The sequence below is a fragment of the Rhea americana genome, unplaced genomic scaffold, assembly GCF_003343005.1.
Source record: "Rhea americana isolate MKP2758 unplaced genomic scaffold, rheAme1 scaffold_13, whole genome shotgun sequence".
Lineage (NCBI taxonomy): Eukaryota > Metazoa > Chordata > Aves > Rheiformes > Rheidae > Rhea > Rhea americana.
In genome coordinates this window covers 2,959,829-2,968,863 of record NW_028185372.1, presented here as the reverse complement: position 1 = coordinate 2,968,863, position 9,035 = coordinate 2,959,829, and positions in this window count along the sequence as shown.

Below are 9,035 nucleotides of genomic sequence, written 5' to 3'. Positions count from 1 at the left end.
AGCAAATTCTCAGATGTGTAGAACCAAGAGAGGGTTTCAAGCCACAAGTGTCAGTTGAGGTGGCCTGAGGATTGTAAGTAGGTAGCACAGGATGTGACAGAAAAGATTAAATTAATGTCATCATCTCCAAAGCCAAGTGAGATTCCATTTAGATGTGACTTCATACTGTGTGTATTTTACATCTTAAAGCTTCACCTTCACAGAGTCCTCCTAGTTATCAGTCTTGCTAATCACAGGCATAAGGGTGAAGTCTACGTAAAAGTCCAGGAATGAGGCATTGTGGAATTGTTACTGGTAGGCATATATCGAAAGAGGCAAGACAATAAAATCTCAGCATATAGAGCTGTGCAGGAAATTAAACCTGAGAAAAGAAACGAGACCCCATGAATTTGCTGTTGGCTAGTRCATGTGTCCATTCCCATTCACAAGGTGGATGTATGGGTTTGTAATGATGGATCAGGATGAAACAGAGTTCTTAGGTCCAAGAAAGAGTGTGTCTGGGCTTTAGCTTTGATTTTTGAGTTCTAATTTTTTTTTATCAATGAAAATTAGCATTCTAAACAAAGAGTGTTAAATGTTAAAGCAGTGTGCTACAGTGCTCATAACTAAAGCATGTTTGACTCCAGGCTGCACTCCACAACAGCACTGTGCACAGAGAGTGAAGAGGTAAAGGCTGAAGAGGCATTCATCACCTGAAGCTTGCAACAGGTAAAGCCAAACACCTATACTGGGGCCTCACTTAAGTGCCTCTATAATTGGAATTAAGACCCTAATAAAGCCTTCCTGCATTTATTTTCTGGGTATGAGAGTTAGGTACTCCTCTCAAGGAAGGTAGTTTCTGTGTTCCAGTAGGTATCCAAACCGGTTGCAGAGGTCCTGGAGGATGAGCAGCGTCCTCACATGCTGAGGTGTGGCAGGCTCAGAAAGAGCAGAGTCCAGAAGACCTTTGGAATTAGGTACATAGTTCTGTTCCCTGTTATAATATTGCATCAGATGATCAATGGATAAAAGGTAAATTCCCTGTTTTCCCCTGTGAGCATCAAGCTCCTTCTGTCAGTCCATCCTGGTTACTACGAGAGCRCTTGGATCCCCGGCCATACCCAAAACACTCCTCAGTCTAATGGCTAAGGCCCATAGCTGAATGATGAGCTCACCATCTCTCCCAACCTAAGGATAGCCTAGAGCCCAGGACTGTGGTTTGACACGTGGCGAGAGTGCTGCTTCAACTTTTGCCCTTGGCTGTTTATTCTAGCCCTATATCCCTTAAACCTTTGCCCTTGGCTGTTTATTCATGTTTATTCCTTCTTCCTCCCAGCCTTCCAGTGGCCTGGGGTTTGTGCTCAGTGTAATTCACAGCAGGAGAACTATTCAACTGAAAAATCCCTTAAGGGAAAGTTAATTAAAAAAAAATGAATCAATTCTTTGATCTGTCTTACTGTATGGATGAGCACAAACATTTRGGCTAACACAAAGCAATAGGGTATCATAGAACATACGACATAATGGATGCTCAAGCTGGTACTGCTAGCAGAAAAAGTACCTGACAAATCCTAATCTAGGCCAATACAATTACTTATCAGCCTGTACCTCATTCACTCACAGTATTTGGTTCAAGAATTTGCTCTGCAGCTTCCCTGGTAAGCTGTACTTCAGAGCAAGGAGCATTGAACAGAGCTGACTGTGAAAGTGAACCACTACTTCAGCTCAGTACTATCAAATGAGGCTCCATGACACCAGGATGGCTGTTCGCTGCATCTCAGGTGACTCAAATGAGGAAAAAAGTTGCCTAGACATCCAGCTTTGCAAAGACAGGAACAAGAGACAACATGCTCAATAGCACAATTTTCAGCATGTAAGTACATTCCTGCTGTCTGCAGTACTGTCTGCAAGTCCCAAGCATTTTACAGAAAACAGTTTTCTGCCTGAAGAATCTTAGTCTTACAGCCCTGATGCTACAATAAATCATTCCCTGGGTGGGCGGCCCTTGGCATTACTGGGGATGTGCAGAGAGGCAGACATCTRCCTGTCAGGTCCTGCTCTCAATCTGCAAGTTAGTGAAAGCAAAGATACTTGTTACACCAGAAGGGAGGATGTGAGGATGCACGCAGAYATGTAATTAAGTGGGTACTAGGTTAGGATTGTACGTCATTGGTAAAGATGTTTTTGTATAAAAATAAAAGCAGGACAGAGGATAAAAATAGGTCCACCTTGATGGAAACTCCTGGAAAGGATACAGAATCAGCCTCAATTTTCAACCCAATGCAAACAATCATCTGCCTAAAGATGAAAACATCTCTCAACTTGACTTTTAAATGTGCTGGGATTATCTTCTTTTTATAGTTAGAATTTCTATTTATGTACCAATACAGAACTTATATTAGCCTGTAAGAGAAYGGTGGTTAACCAGCGCAACATCAAACAATAATATTTGTAAAATCTGGCCCAGAAAGGGTAAAGCTGCTTCTATATAAATGAATTTTGCCACTGTGTCCTCTAAGGCCACATCTTAAGATATCTGTACATTATTTAATACCATAATATCCCAGGCCCTGATGCACTATATTAAGCAGTACTGAAAACCACAAGAAGTCCCGAAGACTAAATTTTCTTCTACATGGTGTCATGTAGGAGTCAGCGGTTATAGCTAAGTGTACAGACTCACCCTTAAACTAGGCTACATTCAGCAGCTTTCATATGTTAGTGAATACTTGCACATGCTGAATAGCATATTCTGATGAGTGTTTGGTACTTTAGCATAGGGGCTGTGCATGCCACCACCCTGTCCAGCAGTAAATGACTGAGGTTTCTTCCTGTGCATGAGATAATTGCTATAAGCTTTAGGTATACTTGGGAAGACAAACAGCAGTGTTAGTAGAAAATATATGGATCATATTGCCATGCTTAAACACATCCTTGAGCTTGCCATCCACCTTCCAGGTGGATACCTTCCAGATGGAGAGCCCACAGATATCTAAAGCTCTATCACATTTGAAAAGTGATGTGGAAAGACTGAGAGGAGGAACGCARTGACTCTGTGTAAATACAGAACTTCACATGCTTCTGAAAAGCACACATTAGGTATCTCCACCTCCTCCCTGACTTAGCTGTCTTTTTTTCCCTACTTACATTCTGATGTATAGAAATTTAGTTTCAAGCAGCGAGTGGGCGTACAGCTCAGTCCAATGATAGTATGGAAGAAGGCATATTTGTTTTCCTAGATATGGTTCAACAAGTAAGAGGGTATTTTGTCCTAGTAACTTTGTACAGGGAGAAACTTGAAGACTACTGACACTTATACGGGATTCACTGAAGCTGGCTCTCAGCTGAGTGACAAGAATTTGGGTCAAATGATTCCTGTTCATGACAGATCAGCTCTGGAGTGCATGTAAAGTTCATAACAGCTATGGTGCTTCAAATTCATCTGCCATGTTCACGCCATGGATTGAAGCACAGAAGATCTGAAGCATCACACAAGCATCATCTTACTAAACCTCATAGTGCAGGACATGTTCCTCTGTGGGATCTCTTAAACAAAAATACAGGAAGTATGGCAACATGATAAACTGGCGAGCAAAAAGATACAACTGATGGGAATGATAGGACACTGGAAATGGAGCCAACACAACAGTGACAAGAATTGCTAAAGAGCACAGTGGGAACTTGCACAGAGCAAGGGAGTATATTTGTATGTGATACATTGATGTATTGATGTTGGAACTTGCAATATTAAGAGTATATGAATGTCTGAGATGTGCTCAGTAACTTTTATTTAAAGATTTCCATGCTTGTCTGACTATTACAAATCTAAATTAGCTTGTAACTCTCATAAATCCTATTTTTCATGGTGTAATTAGGCCCTTGCACTACTGTACAAAGTAAGCCTCTTCAATTTCCTATGCATAAATCAGACTTAGTTCTAGGACTGGTTCCACCAACCCTTCCACAGTTAGTAAGATTGTTACCATTTGTTGGTGTTTATCATGTTCTTCAGAGATTTATATTTAGCTTCATTTAGCTTCATTTTCTTCCAAGAACTATGCTGTATCTTATTTCACTGACATGAAGGCTGACCTCTCATGCTACTGTATGGGACTCAGCAATGGGACTCATCCAGCATGATTAAGAATGTGCTAAACTTTACGCTGCCAGTATAATCAACTGTGGGATGGCATGAGTGCTCAGATTGGGAAGCAAGCCTGAAGCTGTTAAACATTTTACAGCATGTAGGTTGTTTTATCAGATGAACTTCTGTAGGAAGTTCTTTCTCAGGCATTTGCTCACTATAAACACTAGAAATTTGTAACTGAAATATTAAGACTGGTCCAAATGAAGTATGAATGGAATTCTTGTGTCTGGAAGCACGACAAGACACATAGAGCAAAGGTTGAAAGAATGGCCTTTCAGGGACTTGAATGACAGTAGTCAAACCAACAAGCAGTGAGGTGTGCTGTTTACATGAAGATCAGAAGACATGTACTCTGATAAGGCTACAGCGCAGGCAACTCATCACCCAAAAACCCAAGTTCTGATAACATGGGTTTGGATAACATCTTCCCAACAGGAAGAGAGATGGTAGCCATAAAGATAGTGAAACAAAGGGACAAAAACAATGGGCAGAAACTTTGCCCAAGATTAATGGAGGATAAGGCAAGTAAGATTCTGAAGCAAAATCATCCCACAAAAACTGCTTGAGTCAAGAAGGTATAAAAGACTTGTCCAAAAAATAGTTCTTTGTTGCCAGTCAAGAGAGATCCAAAATAGTGAGGCCTCAACAGCTGGTGTCTTCTATGCTACATACATACGACCCTTGCCAGACCACTTCGACACAAGTATCTTGATTCTTGGCAGTATGTGGCAGTGAGATCCACCTTGTAGCTAGCTTCTCCATATTGCATGGGTGAATCTTCACCTTCACTGCTAACCACAAGAGTCTTACTGCTCGTAGTGAATCCAGTGTTTCCACACAACATATTTTTGAGGCATCTGAGGTAGAAATTTTTCCAGTGAAAGGAATGAAAATGCCTTCAATGTAATTGTTTTTGGCAAGTAGTGTTTTTCTTTCCATTTCTTTTCAAATTCATGGCACTAAGTTAGTGCAGGTTAGCAGATCAAAAAATCCTTCATTACTTCTCCCTGCAAACACACAAACAGAGCAAACACAAATAGAGCACATGGTTTTCCTGCAGGCAGAGGAGACCAGGAAATTTTGAGAAGCCCTATAGCAACATACTGACAACACGTCACTGGGATTTGCAGGCGTGGGTCCCTAACGATAAGGAAAATTCTCTGTATTTGAAAAATATTAATTACAAAGAGATTATTTCTCTGGGGTCGGAGAGCTCATTTCCAAGAACAGCTCTGATCTAGCCTGACAACACAGAGATGCTTCCACTGAGACCTCATAGGAAAAAGCTGTTGCCTTGTGCATGTACCAAAACACATGCGCTATTCAGTGTACTCGAGGTTATTCTTGGCATGAGCAGAGACTACTCTTGCTCCTATCACAGCAAGTGTGAATTTTTTTTATTGGCTTTCATGGATACATTCAGTCAGAAATCAAATTTGCTTTGCTGGTTGTATCATATAACCATTTTTAAAGAATGACTTAAGAATAAGAAATAACTTCTATAGACTTAATTCATAGTCCATAAAATTAATCGTTGGCAGGCCTTTCTTGGCAATAATGTATATTTACCCTCTGGTGTTTATAAATGCTGGTAGAAGTTCAACATTGTACATGGTTGGTTACACTGTATGGTTTTTAAAATGTGCACACAACTTTTCAGTAAAGGAAGTTCTTTAATATTCTTCACTGGCTAGAGGAAAGTGGGTGCCAAATACAACTGTGAAATGGGAAACAATGCACAAAGGAAAAGTTCCAGAACATCAACACATCCGTTCCTTTTCTCTGCCATAAATAACCAACACACCCTTTAAAGCAAGACTAAATGGCTCCAGGAAACTCTCATTAATGAAAATGTCCTAGCTGGGCTTCTCACTTTCATTGGAAGTTTACAGCCCCCCAAGAAGTACTTTTCTGACCCAGATAACAGATAAGTTGTTCTCCAAGTAATAGTAAGTAAGATAAACTAGCTAGCCCGTTATCCAAACAGCCTTAAACCCTCCTCTCTCACTGCCCAAAATGTTAATATTGAAAGGCACTTTCCCTATGCTATTAAAACGACAAAATCCTGCACTGAGTTAATAAAGGCACGGTGTGTGTTCCAGCATCTGCCCTTCAGTTATCTGGAAACCAGAGATAAGGCAGGAAACAAAATAAATGACCTGCATATATGTACTACATGCAGTTAAGTTTTATTTTAAAATAAAATAGCTTTGATATTTTACAGGGAAGCTCACATGATGAGACAGGATGCATAAATGACAGTTTCTGCAGATCAGAAGTAGCAGAGTAAGGATAATTAAACCAACCTTTCATCTATGGGATATATATATTTAAATTAGCATAATAACAGTATGAAAAACTGATATTGAAGCTTGTATTCTATAGATTTGTGTTAAATAGCCAGGTCAAGAAAGTTTCTTAACTCCTGGTTGAGTCATTAAAAATTGAGTCATTAAGTACAAACCAAAAACCAAGTAACTTCAGGAACTACCTCTATCTCTGATTTCTCCTGCCAACTTTTTCTAATTTTGCAATCATATTTTCCTGCTTTTAACAAAACCTTTTTCCTCAGTTTTTCCACAGAATGTCTGTGGATTAKAGGGGAAGCTGACTAGCTAAGGATAGAGAGGAAACAGTAAAACTGAGTATTGTTTGATTTTGTCATATAGAAAATGGGCCAGATCTTCTGCATTTACTCATGGTATAGATTCCTTGATCAACAGGGCTTCTCGCCAAGTAAGAAACCTCTGAGCCTTTACTAAAGGTGAAATAACATGAGCTGCAGAAAACACAGGCAGTAAATTTCATTTAATACTTTCAATGCCTTCAGGAGAAAGTTCTTGCATCCTTTTAGTGGATATAAAACTACATTTGTGGGTCTATCATCCGTGGTGCAGAGTGAGCTGCATCCTTAACAGCGTCTCCACAGCAGACACAGTGACATGGGCACCTTCTCCCCAAGCCTTCTGGTGCTATGGATATTCCCAGAAACGCTGTTTCCTCATAGGACTGCGGGACTCCCTGGCATCCATTGCAGCACTGTGTACTGTTGGGTGGAAAGAKGTCAGGGAGACTTCAGGGCTGGAATGGGAACAGGGAATTAAAGGTCTTGGGAAGTGAAAGTGCCAGACTTCTTGGAGTGTACAGTGGAGTCCAGACCCCAGAACTAGGTATCCAGCAGCCATTCCCTGTGCGRAGAGATTTAAGCATTGAGAGTGTGAAGAGCTGATTGACTGCCTGGCTTGTTGGGTAGGGAGCTGTTGAAACCTGGCTGACAGATGAACACTAAGAAAAGGACTCTCTTAAAGTCAGCCCTTCTTTGGAATTATAAATGTTTTAATCTATTTTGGGAGGAGACATCATCTTCTGCCAAGCAACTTGTGCTTTTAATACAAGTCTGTATAGTACATATATAGTGCTATTTAATACAAGTTTGTATAGTACAAGCAATTATGATTCACAGCCTAGGGCTTCTCTCCAAATGCAACTTAAAAAAAAAAACAGGGTTTCTCAGGAATGGTGTGTGTATAAGGGACTTCATTCTTCCCCTTAAGAAGGTGACATAGATCAAATGGTAGAGGACTGTCTCAGAATACAAGGTCTGAGGTCAAGCCTGCTCTTAAGCTAGAAGAGACCTAAACTTACATCTCTTGAGGCRTGATCTAACTATGAGGCTTAGGCTTCTCTTGTGGGCTGATGCTTCAATTCTCTTTGCACAAGCAAATACAAYGAAAAGGGGAGAAAAAGGTGGAAGATTTTTCTTTCCTACAGAATAGCCTGTATCCACTTAGGCTGAGCAGGGAATGTGCAGGATGGTAGGAAACTCTGACTCTGGACCTGTAGTCCATCTACTTACTCAAGATGGGACACAASTCTGGACCCACAATTTCCATTTATTTGAGGTTCCTTATCATCTAGGAGCTGAGAAAATCTACAGCAATGTGGAAAACTCCTGTAGGAACATGCAGGCAGAAAAATGCAAGGAAAACTAAGCAGTTAGTTTCTTCCCCCCATCCTGCTGTGGTTTACTGGAAAACAAAGTATGGCAGTGCGCTTCCCCCACCCTAGGGTGGTACTCCCCGCACCTCTGTGGCACAAGGGAAGAGCCACAGACTTGCCCACTCTTCTGATTTTATGGGCCACGTGATATACATTTTTTTTGTCTGACTCTTTAGACTGTGGGATTGTGAAGATTGCAAGTTTTATTTAAAAGAGAGGCTGGCATGTAGCTGTTGTGGCTTCAAAAAAACGTTGGAGGTTGAGCTCCAGACCTCAAACAGTAGAGGCAAACAGAAAGATAAAATGAACCAAGACCCTCCTGGGTTTGGAGGGCCTAGGCCACCATTTCCAGCCCTTGAGGGCTGGAAGTGCTCAGGAGGATATCTGCCTGTGCCACTGAAAGAACCTGAAAYGATCAGATCAGATTTGTAACTTAATCTACCCCATAGCATGCTTTTAATCGCTCATCAGGGACCTAACTAAACCGCTAGTCCCTRAAGAATCTGTAACAACTGAGTCCTGACTAAACCTTGACAATACGAACAAATAATAATGACAGGCAAAGTGACTCCAGAGAGCGCCTAAAATCCAGGACGTCGTCGGGCTGACAGAGTATCTATCGTCTGTGCTTCTGCGACGCAGACGGATCCGCTGTCCCAGCGGCCGGGCGGCGAACGCAGCAAGGCGCTCCGGGACTGGGAACGCTCTGGAGCTGGGGAACGGCGGGCGCCGGAGCGCTGCGGCGCTGGCGCTCCGGGAGAGCCGGGTGCGTGCGTGTGCGTGTGTGTGCATGTGTGTGCATGTGCGTGCATGTGTGTGCGTGTGTGCATGTGTGTGCGTGTGTGCATGTGCGTGCGTGTGTGCATGTGCATGTGTGCGTATGTGTGCGTGTGTGCATGTGTGCGTGTGC